The sequence below is a fragment of the Mustela putorius genome, unplaced genomic scaffold (genome assembly GCF_011764305.1).
Source record: "Mustela putorius furo isolate JIRA1106 unplaced genomic scaffold, ASM1176430v1.1 tig00000151_pilon_pilon_pilon, whole genome shotgun sequence".
In the NCBI taxonomy this organism is placed as follows: domain Eukaryota; kingdom Metazoa; phylum Chordata; class Mammalia; order Carnivora; family Mustelidae; genus Mustela; species Mustela putorius.
Window position 1 is genome coordinate 15,465,761 of NW_025421296.1, and position 23,922 is coordinate 15,489,682.

The window sequence follows — 23,922 nt, forward strand, 5'->3', positions numbered from 1 at the left end:
TTCAAGGCATAGTGCTGTGCTGGCTCCTTCCTCAACTTTAATGTCACCATGAAGCATATTTTTTGCTTCTTACCATCAGAGGCCTTGAGGCAGAAAGTACTGTAGGGGTGTGAGAAGAACCCAGGGCCTGCTGCCAGGAAGTTCTGCCTTTACAAGTTGTCTGAGCTGGGCAATTTCTTTAACCATCCAGAGTAAGTATCCTCTGGACTTTCAGGAATGTTGTAAGGATGGCAGAGGAACTATGTGAACAGTAACCTCCTTAACATATTACTGTTGCTTTTGAATGTAAACATTATCTTGTTTAGAAATGCAAGATTACCTTCTTGCTGCATGTGTCACCCTTAGGGTCTGGCTGCAGCCATGGTTTGCAGCAGTGTGCTATCCATCAGTACCCTTCTTTATGACCAGAACAACCACTTGTCCAATCAGTTGTCCAATCTGAGTCTGAACATGAATCTCAAAGATGTGAAGCATTGTTTCTAGAAGGTTATTCTTGAAGGTTAAGGTTACTCCCTCTTGGAATGGTTGGGATGATCTAGGACTTTGGGACCCTGCTGAATATAGGGACCTCTATTTTATTTGCTTGAGTTCATGTGTCATAGAAGAGGTAAGTTATACTGGTAAGAGAAAGACCTGGGCTGAAGAAGGTGGGCCTTGTTACCTTAAATATTAATCCTTTTATCTATATAGCAAATTATTTTTCTTGAACTTATTTTACGGATTTACAGATACAGGTAGAATTCATAAGTAACATTTTAGTCCAATTTTATCTATATGTTGATGGTGATATTTCATCTTTGATATATGCTGTAATAGTGATTAGAAGCATTCCAGATACCCTAAGACTGTAGTAGTTGGTCCTCCAAGTGTCCAATAACAGTGTGAAGTAATATGTATCTCTAAATGTATCAAGCAAAAGTGTTTTTCCTTGTTAATTTGTTCTATCTCTTCCATTTTATTATAAATATCTTAATAGCTGGGGCTGTTTTACTGCTGGGTCATCAGTGCCTAACACACAGTACTTGTTTAAGAACAACCAGTGATTTGTTTGTTAGTTTTTATTTATTTGTTATTAAGATTTTGTTTTATTTATTTGCCAGAGAGAGAAAGAGAGAGAGAGGAGAAGCAGGGAGAGCTGCAGGCAGAGAGAGAAGCAGGCTCCCCAGTGAGCAAGGAGTCCAGTGTGGGACTAGATCCCAGGACCCTAGGATCATGACCTGAACCAAAGGCAGATGCTTAACTGACTGAGCCACCCAGGCGTCCTGGTTTCCTTTTTGAACTCAAAAAGTTCTGAATCTATCAGGAATATAAAGTGTATGTTAGGACCAGACAAAGATGGAAGAGGCAGTTACAAGGTCCTGAGCACTCCTACAGAAGTCAGGTTTCCCTGGGACACACGGGATACACTGATGGGAAGAGGTACAGTAGGGCACAGAACTGTGTGCACACTTAATGAAACCTGACAAAATCCTGACAGATAAAAATTGAAGGAATAAATGAATATGACATAATACCAGCATTGGAAAATATTGACTCAAGTCAGAAACCAGCCAGGTCATGTAAAGTAGATTGAAAAAAGAAAAAAAAACAAAATAAAACATTGAGAATGGAACACACATAAATTGAGCATCTACCACTACATCTGTGAATAGAAAAAGAAGCAGTCGGAGGTGGACAGGATGATGAACACAGATGTTCTGAGGACAAAGCATATTTTCAGATATAATAAGCCCTTAGGATTTGTGAAATTAACACTTGTTATTAATTTGTCAGTTTCCTGAGTTTTAATGGTCCGTGCTAATGTGAAATGTATCCTCTTAGCTAAAGAAAGACATTTCTAAATGTGCAGTGTGTTCAGCTTCATGGCTTTTCTGTTGCTTATCAACATGAATGCAACTCATTCATAAATAAATAAAAAACTAAAACTAAACCCTTTATTTTATGAAAAATGATCATCCAGGGACAGCTGGGTGGCTCAATCAGTTAATCGGCCTTTGGCTCCAGTCATGATCCCAGGGTCCTGGGATTGAGTCCCACATCAGGTTCCTTGCTCACTGAGGAACTTGCTTCTCCCTCTGTCTGCTGTTCCCCCTGTTCATGCTGTCTTTCTCTCTCTCTCTCTGACAAATAAATAAATTAAAAAAAAATGATCATCCAGATAAAGTCATGTGTATTTCTCATGGTAAAATTAAAGACAATGAAGAAGTAGATCAAACAGGATATAGAGGTACTCGTCATGTAGGAGATTATTTTCTTGAGACCATCCTTTGTCTATGACACAAGATTCCAACCTTCAGTTATTAGCCATGGGTTTCTACCTTTACTTTCTAACCCTAGGTGCATTATGTCTACAGGGCTGTGAAATAGTGCCAGTCTTGACATTTTCCACTGTTGCTTATTTACATTTATTAGGTGGCTTTGGAATGTCTAGAAAAGATATTCATTAATGTTGGTCCTTTAACCATGATAGAATCAAAGTAATGAAGGTGGTCTGCAAATTCCATGGTATTAAAAGTATTTTTTAATCAGTAGGTTATAGTAAATTATATTTGTTCATTAAATATGATTCTGATCATTGTAGATATAACTAGAGCTAGAGCTATAGCTACACTCAGAACATTTAATTATTTCAATTTGTGATAGTGCTGAATTTACATGGCTGTGAAGGGTGTCTGTCTGTTGCAGGGGAGAGGTAGTATATAATGAACAATGAGATAATATATAAGAATTTATACCTTTAATTAAAATTAAACTCTTAGTGAGGTTTTCAAATTGTTTGATGTCACAGTAAGTGCTTTATAAAGAATGGTTGAGACTTTGGGAGGAGTTCTTAGATCCCTGGTACCCTTTTGAATGAATATAGAGTAAAATAAGGCATATATTAAGACTCAAACCATCAGATTTTTAAAGAGAAATCTAGGCCATTCAAATCAGCCTTAAATCATTTATTTCAAGTTCTATTCAAGCTAAATAAAACATACAAGTTTGCATTTAATTTAATAGTTGAAATTAACAAAATAAGCATATACTATTTTTTTGTATAAATATCAAGATCATAATAAAATTGAATTATAGTCTTCATATGGTATATGCTTTTTTCCATGGCCCTTTGGTATAGTGGATATATTTTCTCATTTTTAGGAGCCTATTACACAGTTATATATTATTTTATGGTTGAGGTTTATGGTGTTTATACCTCTGTCATTATAACATGTTATTAGCCAGAGCTGGAATTTACTTAAATTGTCATAAGCTAGGAATTTATCTTGCAAATGTATCATTTGTTTATAGAAAATAAAATGTTCTGTACATTTGATGCAATTTCCAGAGCTGCAATATAGTGAGAAATGGAGTCCATCTGTTTTGTTAAATGGACAAAAATATTTACAGTTATATAATCATGACAGGCAATTCATTTTTCTGTAATTTTTCAGATAATGTGTCATACATGATCAGATCTCAGAACTTAGGACACAATTTTAAAAAGTGCCTAATTTTGAGTATTGATAAATGGTACAGAGGAGATACACAGAAATCACTAAATAACTTGCATGTACTTACTTACCATCATTTGGAACACCACATTAATATTATGAGACTTTAGAGGGAATTTTATTTTTTGATATTTTATTATTTCTTAATATGAAATAATTTGCAATTTAAAATTTTTCAATAAATGAAACACTAAAATTCAATTTAAAATATAAGCTTTAGCAGAGGGGCGCCTGGTTGGCTCAGTGGGTTAAAATGTAAGCTTATTTTATTTGAAAGGAGATGTGTAAGTCAGTTTTCAGTAAAAATAACAGAAACCCCTCTGTAATTCCAAGTGGGATGGGTTTTAATACAAAAAGCCATAGGTTTTCACAACCATTGGAAGAGGGGAATAGAGGTCATAGAAATAGGTTCTAGAAGATATTTGGTTCACAGGAGTTCATATGTAAGCCACAGCAAGTCTCGGGAATTTCGCAGGAGCCTGAAGCTCAGCCTATATACCTGTTAACAATTGTGCTTGAGAATAATACTGATTTTCTTTCCAGTCTTACATGAGTGCCTCTCATTGGTAGACTAATCCAAAACATAATGGGAAAAAAGTTAGGGCATAGTTGTCTAGATTTCTCCTCTGAGATCTATGTAAAAGGGTGCAGTTGATAATAATTTAATGATAGCTAATCTGTGACTCATACTTATGTTAAGATCATGTATTTCACTGTAACTTGGTAAATTTTCTGGGTGTTGGAAAGATGGAATATGAAGCTAAACAAAATTCTTGTTCTGAATTCAGATTATTTAAACAAGCAAACAGACATGAAGAGAGATAAAGAGAGCAATAGATTGTCCACTATAATTTATTAATCCAAAGCAGGTTCTTTCATGAGTTCAAAGGGGATAACAATAATAATAATTATGCTGGGGAGGGGGAAGCATAAATTAGAACTGTTCCAGAAAATCCAGCTTCACCACTTTATAGAGCAGGTATATGAGGATGAGTGAAAGAAAGGAATCAAAGATACTCCAGAGGCTTTCTTTTAATTAAAGGACAGGTAATGTTATTACAAATATAACAACCACAGAAAGTGAAACGACTAAAACTAAAGGAAGTTTTGACATATATAAGGAACAGAAAGATGTCAAGTATTGCTGGGGAATAGGTAATAAAGAATCACATGATATATGAGTCTGAGGGGCAGAAACTGTCTAAATAAGAAGGTCTATAAAGGGTTCTCCTGAATTCCAAGTCTCTGAGGAACAGGAAAGATTCTTTGCATTTGAATTTAGATAATTTGATCTGGTTTCTATAAGAGAACTGATAAAGGAAAACAAAAGTGACTGCAGTGTTATGTCGTGCTCCAGAAGTGAGCAGATGTTGTCTTAGGATGTACAAATGATCTTAGGGGGGAAAAAAGGACAAGCTTTGGAGAGATAACTGTGAAGTATAATGGTCAGGGATTGGTGATTGAATGTATTATAGCAACTCCATTTTGATGTGGAGAACCTCCTGCACAAGGTGAGGTTTTATGTCAAAATCCAGGGGACTAATTGGTTTGGACGAAGAAAGATTTATTACTCACACAGCTGGGAAGATGCCAGGGATTTTCAAGCATGGAAGACAAAGTGAAGACACAGTGAGAAGTTAGCCATCTACAAGCCAAGGAGAAAGTCCTCAGAAGAATCTAACTCGGCCAGCACCTTGATCTTGAACTTCCAGCTTCTACAACTGTAAGAAAACAAAATGTTGCTAAGCCACCTGATCTGTGGTACTTTATTATTGCAGCCCTAGCAAACCAGTACAGATTTTGGTAACAATTAGTGGGATGTTGCTGTAACAAAAACCTAATAGTGTGAAAAAGTCATCAGAACTGGGTAATGAATAGAGGCTGTTTAGAGCTTTGAGGTGCCCATTAGAGAAAGTCTAGATTGTGTTGGAGAGATTTTTGGCAGGGATATGATGTTAGAAGTACTTCTGATAAAATTTCAGATGGAAATAAGGAACATGTTATTAGACATTGAAGAAAAAGATGATCCATGTTATAGGTGGCAAAGAACTTGAGTGAATTATCTCTAGTGTTTTGTAGAACACAGAACCTGTGAGTGATGACTTTGGAAATTTAGCTGAGAAGATTTTTTTTTTAATTTACTATTTTTTTTTAATAAACATATAATGTATTTTTATCCCCAAGGGTACAGGTCTGTGAATCGCCAGGTTTACACACTTCACAGCACTCACCATAGCACATACCCTCCCCAATGTCCATAAACCCACCCCTCTCTCCCAACCCCCCTCCCCCTAGCAACCCTCAGTTTGTTTTGTGAGATTAAGAGTCATTTATGGTTTGTCTCCCTCCCGATCCCATCTTGTTTCATTTATTCTTTTCCTACCCCCCAAACACCCCACATTGCATCTCCACCTCCTCATATCAGGGAGATCATATAATAGCTATCTTTCTCTGATTGACTTATTTCGCTCAGTGTAATACCCTCTAGTTCCATCCACGTCATTGCAAATGGCAAGATTTCATTTCCTTTGATGGCTACATAGTATTCCATTGTGTATATATACCACTTCTTCTTTATCCATTCATCTGTTGGTGGACATCTAGGTTCTTTCCATAGTTTGGCTATTGTCGACATTGCTGCTATAAATATTCGGGTGCACGTGCCCCTTCGGATCACTGTTTGTATCTTTAGGGTAAATACCCAGTAGTGCAATTAATGGGTCATAGGGTAGCTTTATTTTCAACTTTTTGAGGAACTTCCATGCTGTTTTCCAGAGTGGTTGCACCAGCTTGCATTCCCACCAACAGTGTAGGAGGGTTTGCCTTTCTCTGCATCCTCACCAGCATCTATCATTTCCTGACTTGTTAATTTTAGCCATTCTGACTGGTGTGAGGTGGTATCTCATAGTGGTTTTGATTTGTATTTCCCTGATGCTGAGGGATGTGGAGCACTTTTTCATGTGTCTGTTGGCCATCTGGATGTCTTCTTTGCAGAAATGTCTGTTCATGTCCTCTGCCCATTTCTTGATTGGATTATTTGTTTGTTGGGTGTTGAGTTTGCTAAGCTCTTTATAGATTTTGGATACTAGCCCTTTATCTGATATGTCATTTGCAAATATCTTCTCCCATTCTGTTAGTCGTCTTTCGGTTTTGTTAACTGTTTCCTTTGCTGTGCAAAAGCTTTTGATCTTGATGAAATCCCAATAGATAATTTTTGCCTTTGCTTCCCTTGCCTTTGGCGATGTGCCCAAGAAAAAGTTGCTGTGGCTGAGGTCAAAGAGGTTGCAGCCTGTGTTCTCCTCAAGGATATTGATGGATTACTGTCTCACATTGAGGTCCTTCATCCATTTTGAGTCTATTTTGGTGTGTGGTGTAAGGAAATGGTCCAATTTTATTTTTCTGCATGTGGCTGTCCAATTTTCCCAACACCATTTGTTGAACAGACTGTCTTTTTTCCATTGGACATTCTTTCCTGCTTCATTGAAGATTAGTTGACTCTATTATTTAACTCTATTAGTTGACTCTATTAGTTAACTCTATTAGTTGATAGAGTTGAGGGTCTATTTCTGGGCTCTCTATTTCTGTTCCATTGATCTATGTGTCTGTTTTTGTGCCAGTACCATACTGTCTTGATGATGACAGCTTTGTAATAGAGCTTAAAGTCCGGAATTGTGATGCCACCAACTTTGGCTTTCTTTTTCAATATTCCTTTGGCTATTCGAGGTCTTTTCTGGTTCCATATAAATTTTAGGATTATTTGTTCCATTTCTTTGAGAAAACTGGGTGGGATTTTGATAGGGATTACATTAAATGTGTAGATTGCTTTAGGTAGCATAGACATTTTCACAATATTTATTCTTCCAATCCAGGAGCCTGGAACATTTTTCCATTTCCTTTTGTCTTCTTCAATTTCTTTCATGAGTACTTTATAGTTTTCTGAGTATAGATTCTTTGCCTCTTTGGTTAGGTTTATTCCTAAGTGTCTTATGGTTTGGGGTGCAAATGTAAATGGTATTGCATCCTTAATTTCTCTTTCTTCTGTCTTGTTGTTGGTGTAGAGAAATGAAACTGATTTCTGTGCATTGATTTTATATCCTGACACTTTACCGAATTCCTGTACTCGTTCTAGCAGTTTTAGAGTGGAGCCTTTTGCGTTTTCCACATATAGTATCATATCATCTGCAAAGAGTGATAGTTTGACTTCTTCTTTTCCAATTTGGATGCCTTTAATTTCTTTTTGCTGTCTGATTGCTGAGGCTAGGACTTCTAATACTTTGTTGAATAGCAGTGGTGATAATGGACGTCCCTGCCATGTTCCTGACCTTAGTGGAAAAGCTTTCAGTTTTTCTCCATTGAGAATGATATTTGTGGTGGGCTTTTCATAGATGGCTTTGATGATATTGAGGTATGTGCCCTCTATCCCTACACTTTGAAGAGTTTTGATCAGGAAGGGATGCTGTACTTTGTCAAATGCTTTTTCAGCATCTATTGAGAGTATCATATGGTTCTTGTTCTTTCTTTTATTAATGTGTTGTATCACATTGATTGATTTGCAGATGTTGAGCCAAACTTTTAGCCCTGGAATAAATCCCACTTGGTCACGGTGAATAATCCTTTCAATTTACTGTTGCATCCTATTAGCTAGTATTTTGGTGAGAATTTTCGCATCTGTGTTCATCAAGGATATTGATCTGTAATTCTCTTTTTTGATGGGATGCTTATCTGGTTTTGGGATCAGGGTGATGCTGGCCTCATAGAATGAGTTTGGAAGTTTTCCTTCCATTTCTATTTTTTGGAACAGTTTCGGGAGAATAGGTAATAGTTCTTCTTTAAATGTTTGATAGAATTCCCCTTGGAAATCGTCTAGCCCTGGGCTTTTGTTTGTTTGGAGATTTTTGGTGACTGTTTCAATCTCCACACTGGTTATAGGTATGTTCAGGTTTTCTATTTCTTCCTGGTTTAGTTGTGGTACTTTATATGTCTCTATAAATGCATCCATTTCTTCCAGATTGTCAAATTTGTTGGCATAGAGTTGTTCATAATATATTCTTATAATTGTATTTCTTTTGTGTTGGTTGTGATCTCTCCTCTTTCATTAATAAGTTTATTTATTTGGGTCCTTTCTCTTTTCTTTTTGATAAGGGGTTTATCAATCTTATTAATTCTTTCAAAGAACCAGCTCCTAGTTTCATTGATTTGTTCTATTGTTTTTTTTGTTGTTGTTGTTGTTTTTTTGTTTGGTTTTGGTTTCTATTTCATTGATTTCTGCTCTGATCTTTATTATTTCTCTTCTTCTGCTGAGTTTAGGCTTTCTTTGTTGTTCTTTCTGTAGCTCCTTTAGGTGTAGGGTTAGGTTGTGTATTTGAGACCTTCCTTGTTTCTTGAGAAAGGCTTATACCACTATATATTTTCCTCACAGGACTGCCTTTGCTGTGTCTCATAGATTTTGAACTTTGCGTTTTTATTATTTGTTTCCATGAATTTCTTCAATTCTTCTTTAATTTCTTGGTTGACCCATTCAACCTTTAGAAGGATGCTGTTTAGTCTCCATGTATTTGGGTTCTTTCCAAATTTCCTCTTGTGATTGAGTTCTAGCTTCAGAGCATTGGTGGTCTGAAAATATGCAGAGATGATCCCAATCTTTTGATTCTTGTTGAGACCTGATTTGTGACCCAGGGTATGATCTATTCTGGAGAATGTTCCTTGTGCACTAGAGAAGGATGTGTATTCTGTTGCTTTGGGATGAAATGGTTTGAATATATCTGTGATGTCCATCTGGTCCACTGTGCCATTTAAGGCCTTAATTTCCTTGTTGATCTTTTGCTTGGATGATCTGTCCATTTCAGTGAGGGGAGTGTCAAAAACCCCTACTATTATTGTATTATTGTTGATGTGTTTCTTTGATTTTGTTATTAACTGGTTTATATAGTCGGCTGCTCCCACGTTGGGGGTATAGATATTTAAAATTTTTAGATCTTCTTGTTGGACAGACCCTTTGAATATGATATAGTGTCCTTCCTCATCTCTTATTATAGTCTTTGGATTAAAATCTAATTGATCTGATATAAGGATTGCCACCCCGGCCTTCTTCTGATGTCTATTAGCATGGTAAATTGTTTTCCACCTCCTCACTTTAAAATTGGAGGTGTCGTGGGTCTAAAATGAGTTTCTTGTAGGCAACACATCGATTCTTTTTTTTAATCCATTCTGATACCCTGTGTCTTTTGATAGGGGCATTTAGCCCACTAACATTCAGGGTAACTATTGAGAGATATGAATTTAGTGCCATTGTATTGCCTGTAAGGTGACTGTTACTGTATATTGTCTTTTCCTTTCTGATCTACTACTTTTAGGGTCTCTCTTTGCTTAGAGGACCCCTTTCAATATTTCCTGTAAAGCTGGTTTGGTGTTTGCGAATTTTTTCAGTTTTTGTTTGTCCTGGAAGCGTTTTATTTCTCCTTCTATTTTCAGTGATAGACTAGCTGGATATAGTATTCTTGGCTGCATATTTTTCTCATTTAGTGCTCTGAATATGTCATACCAGTTCTTTCTGGTCTGCCAGGTCTCTGTGGATAAATCCACTGCCAATCTAATATTTTTACCATTGTATGTTACAGACTTCTTTTCCTGGGCTGCTTTTAGGATTTTCTCTTTGTTGATAAGACTTATAAATTTTACTGTTAGATGACAAGGTGTGGACTTATTCTTATTGATTTTGAGGGGAGTTCTCTGTATCTCCTGGATTTTGATGCTTGTTTCCTTTGCCATATTAGGGAAATTCTCTCCATTAATTCTCTCTAATACCTTCTGCTCCCCTCTCTCTTTCTTCTTCTTCTGGAATCCCAATTATTCTAATGTTGTTTCATCTTATGGTGTCACTTATCTCTCAAATTCTCCCCTTGTGGTCCAGTATTTGTTTGTTTCTCTTTTGCTCAACTTCTTTATTCTCTGTCATTTGGCCTTCTATGTCACTAATTCTTTCTCCTGCCTCATTTATCCTAGCAGTAAGAGCCTCCATTTTTAATTGCACCTCATTAATAGCTTTTTTTATTTCAACTTACTTGGTTATATTTTAGTTCTTTTATTTCTCCAGAAAGGGCTTTTATCTCTCCCAAGAGGGTTTCTCTAATATCTTCCATGCCTTTTTTTGAGCCCAGCTAAAACCTTAAGAATCATCATTCTGAACTCTACATCTGACATATTACCAATGTCCATATTGATTAGGTACCCAGCCTTCGGTATTACCTCTTGTTCTTTTTTTTGTGGTGAGTTTTCCGCCTTGTTATTTTGTCCAGATAAGAATATATGAAGGTGCAAATAAGATGCTAAAAGTGTGGCAAAGACCCCAGGTAAATGAGCTTTAACCAAATCAGAAGAGACCCCAAATCATGGGGGGGGAGGGTAGAAAGAGGATAAAAATAAGTTCAGGAAAAATAATTAAAAAAAATAAAACAAAATTTAAAAATATAAAAAAGAAAAAATATATATATTAGATTGGTGACTAGAATAGGGTCACCCACTTAATTTTTGGTGTGTTTTGGTCTCTTAGATGAAACTAGCTCCCAAAATCTTAAAGAATGAAAAACATATATAAGGGTAAACACAATGAAGGGGTAGAGTATGCCTATAAAGATGAAAAAAAATTTTTTTTTTAATTTCTAAAAAAGGAGTTGATAAAATAAGTTGGTTGGGAGAATAAATAAAAAGAAATTGGAGAGATTTTGCTTGGGCTGGAGACTAGAACAAGCCCAGAGCTAGATTTAGGGTATATTTTGATGTATTAGAAGTTGTACCCCAAATTTTTTAGAAGAAAAAAGCCCTATGTGTATATAAAAAAAGTTAGATACAATGAAAGATAAAACATGACTATAATAATGAAGGTTCAAAAAAGATTATTATTATTTTTTTTTATAAAAGGTATTGTTAAGATAAACTAGCTTAAAAAAGTTAAAAGAGGAGAGGGTAAAAGTTTAAAAAAAATTAGCAGAAGAAAAAAAATAAAATTAAAAAAATTAAATTAACTGCAAGAATAATGAATTATGGGGAGAAAGCCATGAAATCCATGCTTTGCTTTCTCTTCCTCTGGAATTCTGCTGTTCTCCTTGGTAAGTGAACTTGGTCCTGTCTGGATTTCTTGCTGATCTTCTGGGGGAGGGGCCTGTTGTAGTGATTCTCAAGTATCTTAGCCCAAGGCAGAATTGCACTGCCCTTACCAGGGGCCAGGCTAAGTAATTCACTGGTGTTCGCTTGCAGGAGCTTTTGTTCCCCAAACGCTTTCCGTAGAGTTCTGGAGGATGGGAATGAAAATGGCGGCCTCCCAATCTCTGTCCTGGTAGGAGCTGATAGCCCCAGATCCCACTCCTCAGTGCGCCCTCAGAGAAAAGCACTCAGTCAGTCCTGTTTCCTTGGCTTCCGGGCGCACTCTGAGGTCACCCAGCCTGCGACAGGTTCAAGTTAACCCCGAGCTGAGAGCTCACTCCTTGGCTTAGTCTCCATAGCTGGCTTCCCTGCTCTAGTACCTGCGAGCTCTGTGACACTCAGACACCCCCAATACTTCTATGACCCTGCAGGACCTGGGGCCACGTTGACCCCATGTGTGCTTCACTGCAGTTTAGCCTCTGGAGCGATATCCCTCACTGGAGCAGACTTTTAAAAGTCCTGATTTTGTGCTCTGTTGCTCGCCGCTTGCCGGGAACCAGCCCCTCCCTCTGCGGTCTATCTTCCTGTCACTTTGGATTCACTTCTCTGCTGTCCTACTTTCAGAAAGTGGTCGATTTTCTGTTTCTAGAATTGCTGCTCTTCTTCTCTTCAGTCTGCTGTTGGATTTGTAGATGTTTTTGCAATGGATTGATAAGCTATCTAGCTGATCTCCTGCTACCTGATGTAGTCTCAGCCTGCTGCTTCTCTGCCATCTTGACTCCTACCCCCACTGAGGAGATTTCTAAGCAAAGTGTTCAATGTGTATTCTAATTTAACCTTGCTGCCTATGATAAAATGTAAGAGGAAAAAAAGAAATTGTGAAAAGAAATATTAAGCAAAACCAACCAGAACATGAGGATTTTGGAAAATTCTCAGCCTGTCCTAGGTATATACCTATGAGAAATGAAAACAGACCCACATGTGAGTTGCTATATTAATATTCACAGTAGTGTTATTCAAAATAGCTAAAAAGTGGTGACAACCCAAATATTTATCAATTGATAAAACAAAAGGTGGTTTAATTCAATGGAACATTATTTGGCCATAGAAAGGAATCAAGCATAGATACATGAAACAACATGGGAGAGCCTTAAAAACATTATGCTAGTTGAAACAGACCTGTCAGAAAATACCACATACCACAAGGATACAGAAACTATCCAAAGTAAACAAATCTACAGAAATTGAAAGTAGACTAGTTGTTGTTTAAGCCTGGGGGAGTGGAAAACGAAATGGAACTTGACTGCTAATGCATATAGGGTTTCTTTTTGAGGTGATGCAATGTTTCAAAATTTGATTGTAGTAATGATTGTACAACTTTGTGAATATACTAAAAACATTTAAAGGAGAGTTTTATAGCTTCTTTGGGTTTTTCAACATAGACAATTGTGTCATTGGTGAACAAAGGCAATTTTGTATCTTATGTCTATGTACCACTTACTTATTTCTTTATTGTCTTATAGCATTAGCTAGGACTAAAAATTTGAATAATACTGAGAAAATAAAAGTTCCCAGTCTTATGGGGGAAGCACCCTGCCTCTCATCATTAAATATGTTGTAGATTTTTTTTTTTTATCAACTTGTGGAAATTCTGTTTCTAGTTACTGAAAGTTTTTATCATGGGTGAGTGTTGGATTTTGTCAGCTTTTTTTTTTTTTTTGTTATTGATATTATGAACTATGATTTCTTTTTAACCTGTTGATATCATAGATTCCACTAATTGATTTTGAATATTAAACAAGTCTTGTATACCAGGAATAAATCACACTGGGTTATGGTATGTAGTTGTTGTTATACATTGTTAGATTAAATCCACTTCTATCTACATCTACATGCATGAGAGGTATTATTCAGTAGTTTTCCTTTCTCATAATTTCTTAACCTGGTTTTGGCTTTAAGTTTTCTATTTGCTTCTGTTTTCTAGAAGAGGTTGTGGAGTGTTGCTTTTACTTTTTCTCAAGGTGTAAAGCACCAGTGAACCCATTTGAGCCTTGTGCTTTCTTTTTTGGAAGGTTTTTAAGTTGATTTAATTTTTTAATAGATACAAGGCTGTCCAGGATATCTCTCTCTTATGTGACTTTTGATAATTTATGTCTTTAAAGGAATTGATCTATTCCATCTAAGTTATGAAATCTTTGGCCCAGAGTAGTTTATATTATTAATTTTTTTGTCCTTCTGATGTTCATGGGGTTAGTGGTGATGATTTTATTTATGATGTTGGCAATTTGTGTATTTTCTATGTTTTCTTAGTTTCACTAGAGATTTATGAATATTATTGATTTCTTAAATAATTAGCTTTGTTTTCATTTTCTATTGTTTCCTCGTATTCAGTTTTATAGTTCTCTGTTATAACTTTCATGTATTTTTTTTATGTGCTTTTCTCTAGAAACTAGAGTTTACTGGAAACTAGAATTAGTTCATTCAAAACTAGAAAAATAATAAACTAAGACAAATATAGCAACAAAATTAAAACTAAATATGATGAAGGAAGGACATCATACATTTAGAGCAGAAATCAGTAAAATTGAATATAGAAAAATAAGAAGAAACATCAATGAAAACAAAAGCTGATTTTTAAAAAAACAATAAGATTCATAAGTCCCTAATGATACTAACCAGGGTAAAAAGAAAGAATACACAAAATACCAATACTGATTTCATATCTTTATTCATTTACAATATATGGATTTGATTCCGTGAATTTTTCTTTAAGCATTCTTCTACTGCACCTACCAAATTTTGATGTTATATCTTCATTTCCATTTATTTAAAAGTATGGATTTCTTTTTTATTTCTCTTCTTTTGATCCATAGATCATTTGAATTGTTTCCTAATTCTCAAATATTTCTGTTATTGACTTTTAGTTTAATTCCACAGTAATATAAAAGTGCACTTTGTATGGTATCTATTCTTTTATTGTTGCTTAACATTGCTTTATGGTCCAGGATGTCCTAGATCTTGATGAATATTTCCTGCTCTTTGGGACTCAGCTATGTTTCTGCTTCATAAATTTTAAATTTCCAGACTCAGACTATAGGAGCATCACTGTCTAGAAAATACTTCTCTTGTGGTAGAAGAAAAAGATCCTTGTTGGGACTGGTGTTTAAAGATTTTCCTTAGTATGACCCACATTAGCTCTGCTCATGTGCCATTGACCAGGGTGTTATAGAACAAAACCTGATGAGATAGTAATACTCCTCCCAGAGAGAGTGACCACAAAAGTGTCCATGGAGAAAGGCCCACTATAGAGGACGGTTGACTTTTGTGAACAAAATAATGCAATATGTCACAAGCCCCTTCCAGTGTGGGAAACTTTGATGACAAAATAAGTGGGCTTTAGGAATAATGGCTACTTAATAGGACTGGTCTAAATTAAGTTAAATATTCCAGTAAATACTTTAGGATTTCAATACTTTGTGTTTAGTGAATTTTAGACTAAAAATAATTTCTATTATATTTCTATAAAATGTAATACTACTTTTTTTCTGTTTCTTTTTTTTATTAATATTTTATTTTTTATAAACATATATTTTTATCCCCAGGGGTACAGGTCTGTGAATCACCAGGTTTACACACTTCACAGCACTCACCCAAGCACATAACCTCCCCAATGTCCATAATCCCACCTCCTTCTCCCAAACCCCCTCCCCCCAGCAACCCTCAGTTTGTTTTGTGAGATTAAGAGTCACTTATGGTTTGTCTCCCTCCCAATCCCATCTTGTTTCATTGATTCTACTCCTACCCACTTAAGCCCCCATGTTGCATCACCACTTCCTCATATCAGGGAGATCATATGATAGTTGTCTTTCTCTGCTTGACTTATTTCGCTAAGCATGATACGCTCTAGTTCCATCCATGTTGTCGCAAATGGCAAGATATCATTTCTTTTGATGGCTGCATAGTATTCCATTGTGTATATATACCACATCTTCTTGATCCATTCATCTGTTGATGGACATCTAGGTTCTTTCCATAGTTTGGCTATTGTGGACATTGCTGCTATAAACATTCGGGTGCACGTGCCCCTTTGGATCACTACATTTGTATCTTTAGGGTAAATACCCAATAGTGCAATTGCTGGGTCATAGGGCAGTTCTATTTTCAACATTTTGAGGAACCTCCATGCTGTTTTCCAGAGTGGCTGCACCAGCTTGCATTCCCACCAACAGTGTAGGAGGGTTCCCCTTTCTCTACAACCTCGCCAGCATCTGTCATTTCCTGACTTGTTGATTTTAGCCATTCTGACTGGTGTGAGGTGATATCTCATTGTGGTTTTGATTTGTATTTCCCTGATGCCGAGTGATATGGAGCACTTTTTCATGTGTCTGTTGGGCATCTGGATGTCTTCTTTGCAGAAATGTCTGTTCATGTCCTCTGCCCATTTCTTGATTGGATTATTTGTTCTCTGGGTGTTGAATTTGCTAAGTTCTTTATAGATTCTGGACACTAGTCCTTTATCTGATATGTCGTTTGCAAATATCTTCTCCCATTCTGTCAGTTGTCTTTTGATTTTGTTAACTGTTTCCTTTGCTGTGCAAAAGCTTTTGATCTTGATGAAGTCCCAATTTTTCATTTTTTCCCTTGCTTCCCTTGCCTTTGGCGTTGTTCCAAGGAAGATGTTGCTGCGGCAGAGGTTGAAGAGGTTGCTGCCTGTGTTCTCCTCAAGGATTTGGATGGATTCCTTTCGCATATTGAAGTCCTTCATCCATTTTGAGTCTATTTTTGTGTGTGGTGTAAGGAAATGGTTCAATTTCATTTTTCTGCATGTGGCTGTCCAATTTTCCCAGCACCATTTATTGAAGAGGCTGTCTTTTTTCCATTGGACCTTCTTTCCTGCTTTGTCGAAGATTAGTTGACCATAGATTTGAGGGTCTATTTCTGGGCTCTCTATTCTGTTCCATTGATCTATGTGTCTGTTTTTGTGCCAGTACCATGCTGTCTTGATGATGACAGCTTTGTAATAGAGCTTGAAGTCCGGAATTGTGATGCCACCAACGTTGGCTTTCTTTTTCAATATCCCTTTGGCTATTCAAGGTCTTTTCTGGTTCAATATAAATTTTAGCATTATTTGTTCCATTTCTTTGAAAAAGATGGATGGTACTTTGATAGGAATTGCGTTAAATGTCTCAGGTACACAACCTAACCCTACACTTAAAGGAGCTGGAGAAAGAACAAGAAAGAAACCCTAAGCCCAGCAGGAGAAGAGTAATCATAGAGATCAGAGCAGAAATCAATGAAATAGAAACCAAAAAAACAATAGAACAAATCAACGAAACTAGGAGCTGTTTCTTTGAAAGAATTAATAAAATTGATAAACCCCTGGCCCGACTTATCAAAAAGAAAAGTGTAATACTACTTTTTAAAGGACATATTTTCTCTCTCGATGAAATTTGCAAAAATTTTAAGTTCTTAGGTCATTTACTTTTCTGATTTTATCTCTAAGGTATCTTTAGGTGTTAGATATTCCTAAGTGTTAGGTATTCCCAAATAAAACAAGATTTATAAATTCAAATCACCAGAATTTCTCTTTTACTTAAAAGAAAAATAAAACTATAAAAGATTGTATCTGGAAAGTCTCTAATGAGAACTGCATTAGTCTGCTAGGGCTGCTATAACAAAACCGCAACTGGACATGTTAAACAAGAGAAATGTATTGACTTAGAATTCTGGAGGCTGAAAGTACATGATAAAGATGTTAGCAGGGTTGATTCCTTCTGAGGGTGATAAGGGAGAATCTGTTCCATGTGTTTCTCCTATCTCTGGAGGTTTGCTGGCAACCATTGGCATTCTTTGTCTTATAAATCTCTACCTTCATATTGACATGGTATTTTCCCTATTTGTCTGTCTGTGTCTAAATTTCACCCGTTTTATGAGGACACCATTCATATAGAAATAGGAGCCCAGCCTACTCTGGCATGACTTCATCTTAACTAATTACATTTGCGATGTCCCTATTTCCAAATAATACCACATTGTGAGGTACTGGGGGTTAGGGCATTGAGTTTCAAATTTTGGGGGTCACCATTCAATGCATGTAAGTAAGGATCCTACCAGTGTGCAGCTGAACAATGAGAATATTATTATCAGTATTGTCTACTCTGACTAAGCAGCTATTTGGGGAGATTGCAGTGATATGGGATGGCTAAGCTTTTGATTAAATTATTAACTTTGCAGAGCAAGTTAATAAATTATATAGAACAATAATTTTGGGGTGATTTAAGTCAAAATTTTACATGGTTATGTAAGATAAACTTTTTATTTCTGAGAAAATAAAGTAAATGTGCTTTTGCCTATTCCTTGTAACATACCACTAAAAACCTTAAACATCGCATATAAACAAACATAAGAAGACTCAGAATGGTGAAGAGAAGAAAGAAGTATACTGGCCAGTGACCTTGGGGCTCAAGAAATAACATGTTGTTTCCTGGTTTTAGGTATTTTTTTTAAATTTTTTATTTTTTATGAACATATATTTTTATCCCCAGGGGTACAGGTCTGTGAATTACCAGGTTTACAAACTTCACAGCACTCACCAAAGCACATACCCTCCCCAATGTCCATAATCCCACCCCGTTCTCCCAAACCCCCTTCCCCAGCAACCCTCAGTTTGTTTTGTGAGATTAAGAGTCACTTATGATTTGTCTCCCTCCCAATCCCATCTTGTTTCATTTATTCTTCTCCTACCCACTTAAGCCCCCATGTTTCATCACCACTTCCTCATATCAGGGAGATCATATGATAGTTGTCTTTCTCTGCTTGACTTATTTCGCTAAGCATGATACGCTCTAGTTCCATCCATGTTGTCGCAAATGGCACGATATCATTTCTTTTGATGGCTGTATAGTATTCCATTGTGTATATATACCACATCTTCTTGATCCATTCATCTGTTGATGGACATCTAGGTTCTTTCCATAGTTTGGCTATTGTGGACATTGCTGCTATAAACATTCGGGTGCACATGCCCTTTTGGATCACTACGTTTGTATCTTTAGGGTAAATACCCAGTAGTGCAATTGCTGGGTCATAGGGCAGTTCTATTTTCAACATTTTGAGGAACCTCCATGCTGTTTTCCAGAGTGGCTGCACCAGCTTGCATTCCCACCAACAGTGTAGGAGGGTTCCCCTTTCTCTACATCCTCGCCAGCATCTGTCATTTCCTGACTTGATTTTAGCCATTCTGACTGGTGTGAGGTGATATCTCATTGTGGTTTTGATTTGTATTTCCCTGATGCCGAGTGATATGGAGCACTTTTTCATGTGTCTGTTGGGCATCTGGATGTCTTCTTTGCAGAAATGTCTGTTCATGTCCTCTGCCCATTTCTTGATTGGATTATTTGTTCTTTGGGTGTTGAGTTTGCTAAGTTCTTTATAGATTCTGGACACTAGTCCTTTATCTGATATGTCGTTTGCAAATATCTTCTCCCATTCTGTCAGTTGTCTTTTGATTTTGTTAACTGTTTCCTTTGCTGTGCAAAAGCTTTTGATCTTGATGAAATCCCAATAGTTCATTTTTGCCCTTGCTTCCCTTGCCTTTTGCATTGTTCCTAGGAAGATGTTGCTGCGGCTGAGGTCAAAGAGGTTGCTGCCTGTGTTCTCCTCAAGGATTTGGATGGATTCCTTTCGCACATGGAGGTCCTTCATCCATTTTGAGTCTATTTTTGTGTGTGGTGTAAGGAAATGGTCCAATTTCATTTTTCTGCATGTGGCTGTCCAATTTTCCCAGCACCATTTATTGAAGAGGCTGTCTTTTTTCCATTGGACATTCTTTCCTGCTTTGTCGAAGATTAGTTGACCATAGATTTGAGGGTCTATTTCTGGGCTCTCTATTCTGTTCCATTGATCTATGTGTCTGTTTTTGTGCCAGTACCATGCTGTCTTGATGATGACAGCTTTGTAATAGAGCTTGAAGTCCGGAATTGTGATGCCACCAACGTTGGCTTTCTTTTTCAATATCCCTTTGGCTATTCGAGGTCTTTTCTGGTTCCATATAAATTTTAGCATTATTTGTTCCATTTCTTTGAAAAAGATGGATGGTACTTTGATAGGAATTGCATTAAATGTGTAGATTGCTTTAGGTAGCATAGACATTTTCACAATATTTATTCTTCCAATCCAGGAGCATGGAACATTTTTCCATTTCTTTGTGTCTTCCTCAATTTCTTTCATGAGTACTTTATAGTTTTCTGAGTATAGATTCTGTGTCTCTTTGGTTAGGTTTATTCCTAGGTATTTTATGGTTTTGGATGCAATTGTAAATGGTATTGCATCCTTAATTTCTCTTTCTTCTGTCTTGTTGTTGGTGTAGAGAAATGAAACTGATTTCTGTGCATTGATTTTATATCCTGACACTTTACTGAATTCCTGTATAAGTTCTAGCAGTTTTGGAGTGGAGTCTTTTGGGTTTTCCACATATAGTATCATATCATCTGCGAAGAGTGATAATTTGACTTCTTCTTTGCCGATTTGGATGCCTTTAATTTCCTTTTGTTGTCTGATTGCTGAAGCCAGGACCTCCAGTACTATGTCGAATAGCAGTGGTGATAATGGACATCCCTGCCGTGTTCCTGACCTTAGCGGAAAAGCTTTCAGTTTTTCTCCATTGAGAATGATATTTGTGGTGGGTTCCTATTCTCCTGAAACTATTCCAAAAAATAGAAATGGAAGGGAAACTTCCAAACTCATTTTATGAGGCCAGCATCACCTTGATCCCAAAACCAGACAAGGATCCCACCAAAAAAGAGAGCTATAGACCGATATCCTTGATGAACACAGATGCGAAAATACTCAACAAAATACTAGCCAATAGGATTCAACAGTACATTAAAAAGATTATTCACCACGACCAAGTGGGATTTATTCCAGGGCTGCAAGGTTGGTTCAACATCCGCAAATCAGTCAATGTGATACAACACATCAATAAAAGAAAGAACAAGAACCATATGATACTCTCAATAGATGCTGAAAAAGCATTTGACAAAGTACAGCATCCCTTCCTGATCAAAACTCTTCAAAGTGTAGGGATAGAGGGCACATACCTCAATATCATCAAAGCCATCTATGGTTTTAGGTATTTTTGATTTTTCCTCAGCAACCCAGTTTGGAGCTAAGTAGCTAGCTTGGCAACTCTGAAATGACAATAGGTAAAGAGGAAAAAAAGGCTGAGTGAAACCTTACTCTCTCTAGGCAAAGACTAGAGACAGCCTAGGGAAAACTTTTAGACAATAACCATCCTACCTCAGCCAAAAAACACAGACAAAGCATTGGCCCCACAACCACAATGCTAGCAAACACTGAATGAGGAGCATAGACGTCCATCTACTCTAGCCTATGATTAGGAAACATAACTCCCCTATGAGGCTACTGCCATAAAAGGCCAAACAGGAAACCCAGATTCTCATCTCTTTTAAATGATTACAGTCCCTGTGGAGAGCTTTGACTTCCACTCTGACCCCAAAATAATTAAGCACCCCTCTCCCTCCCCACTAGGGTGATGTCAGAGGGGTCCATTGGAAAGTTAGGACTTCCACTACTTCCCACTGGTAATGAGATCTCCATTTCCCCTCTCCACCCCGTGGTCAGTGGAGGCCATGTGCAGAACAGTAAAATATGTACCTACTTTCTCCGAGGTAGTAAATGGAAGCCCAATAGGGAACCAGGACTTTTAGCTCTGTATAGGATTAAGGAAGAGATTTCCCTTGGGCATCAACAGAGGACAAGTGAGGGACACAGACTCCTTCTTCCACATGGCAGCAACAGTGTTACCCTCCTTCTTCTGCTAGAGCAGTTTGAAGAAAACACCTACAACATAAGGTTTAAATAACATCCAAAGTCATACCATAATACTCAACATGTCCACATTTCAACAGAGAAATTTTCACTATGCCAAGAAGCAGAAAGATCTCAAATGGAGTAAAAAAAAAAAAAAAAAAAGACAGTGAATTCCAATACTAAAGTGACAGAGATATTATAATTATGTGACAGGGATTTTAAAGCAACCATCAGGAAAATCAAGAAATAGAACACAGAAAAGTGAAGAACAGAACAAATGGTAAACAAAGAATAAATTGATATATTTAAGCTCTAACATATCAATAAGCATATTAAGTGTAAATGTTCTAAATAATACCAAATAAAAGACAGATATTAATAAACTATTTAAGAAAGCATAGGTTATGCTAAAGATAGGTTATCTTTAACCTGTCTACAAGAAACTGATTTCAAAAATAACAATATAAGAAGGTTGAAAGTGAAATGGTGAAAAAATATATATTATGCAACATTAATTAAATTAAAGCAAGAGTGGCTAAATTCATTTTGGATAAAATAGATTTCAGAGGAAGTATTACCAAGGACAATTATACAATGCTGAAAGAACCAATCACAAAGAAGACACATCTTAAATATACATGCAGTAACCAAGAGAACTGCAAAGTATTTGAAATATATGAAGCAAAAACTAATAAAACTGATAAGAGAAATAGTCAAAACTATTTAGTTAAAACTTCAACAACCCTATCTCAACAGTATAGAGAATAGCTAAAAAGAGAAGTCAGCAAGATTTGAAGAATGTAAAAATGATTTCAAACAATAGGATCTAACTGACATTTATATAGCACATTCAATCTAACTATAACAGAATACTCCCTCTATTCAAGTGCCTACTTCTAGTACCAAGATAGATTTTATTCTGAGTCATAAGAGAAACCTTACTAAATTTAAAAGAATTCAAGTTATACGGAGCATGCCTTTTGAACCCAACATAACAAAACTAGAAATGAGAAAGACAAAAGGACAATGACTAAATATTTGGAAAGGAAATAATGCACTTTTGAAGAGTTGACAAGTTAAATAGGAAGTCTCAAGGGGAATAAAAAAATACATCAAACTGAAATGAAACATGAAAATGAAGAATAAATTAGCATAAAGTAGCACAGAGAGGGAAATTTAGAGCCCCTAATACATACAGTAGAAAAGAGGGTATGTCTTTCAGATCAATAATCTAGTGGTGTCTGGGTGGCTCAGTGGTTTAAGCCTCTGCCTTTGGCTCACGTCATGATTTCAGGGTCCTGGGATTGAGCCCAGAGTCAGGTTCTTTGCTCAACAGGGAGCCTGCTTCCCACAACCACCCCCAACACCTGCCTCTCTGCAACTTGTGATCTCTGTCTGTCAAATAAATAAATAAAAATCTTTTAAAAAATTAATCTAAGTTTCTACCTTAAGAACCTGGAAAAGCAACAACTAAATCAACTCATGGCAGAAAGAAAGAAGGAAAGTTCTTCAGACCTAAATTTGACAACTTAGATCGAACTCCTTAAAAAACACAAACTATCATGATTCACCCAATATGAAATAGATCATTTGAATAGCTTTAAAGCTGCCAAGGAAATTGAATTATTAGTTAAAAAAATCTCCTCCCCAAATCCCCATGTGCAGTTGGCTTCAAATGTTCAGAAGTCTATCAAATATTTAAAGAAAAATTTACAGAAATTTTCCAGTAATAGCAGAGGAGAGAATACTTTCAATTCATTCTTGAAGATAGTATTAATCTGATACCAAACTAGACATAGACAGTGCAAAAGAAGAAAATCACATACCAATTATCCCTCATGAATATGGATGCAGCAACTTTTAACAAAATATTAGCAGAGATAATATAGCAATACATTAAAAAATTGTACAACATAATTAAGTGGGGTTTACTTGAGAATTCAAGGCCAGTTTAATGCTCCAAAATCAATTAACTAATGTTACCTGCTGTATTAATAGGCTTAAATGGTTAATGGTTGAATGCTTTCCTCCTATTATTGCCAATAAAGCAAGGATGTCCATTCTTACTATTCTTATTAAACAGAGTGCTGGAAGTTCTTCCTAGTGCAATAGACAAGAAAAGGAAAATGTCTACAGATTGCAAAGGAAGAAAGAAAAATATTTTCAGGTGATATAGTTACCTCTCAGAAAATTGCAGAGAATCTACCAGACAACTCTTAGAATTAATAAGCAATTTCTTCAAGGTCACAAGATAGAAGATACATAAGATAAATATACAAAAATAAATTGTATTTCTGTATATTAGCAATAAGTGCATGGAGAAATAGGGAAAGGAAAGTTATGGTCCAGCATATTTTTCCTACTCCCCACCAAAGTGCCTCTTATTCCTGACTCAGATTAATTCCAGAACAAAATTTCATCATGCATTATATCTCTTACATTTATGATACATAGACAG

General features: G+C 36.4%; 1 protein-coding gene across 2 annotated transcripts in view; it reads left to right on the forward strand.

The window, feature by feature from the left end:
• Nucleotides 1-23,922, forward strand: part of PXDNL (peroxidasin like) — a 522,967-nt gene that overhangs the window by 494,311 nt on the left and 4,734 nt on the right. The gene's annotated exons all lie outside the window — the stretch shown is intronic.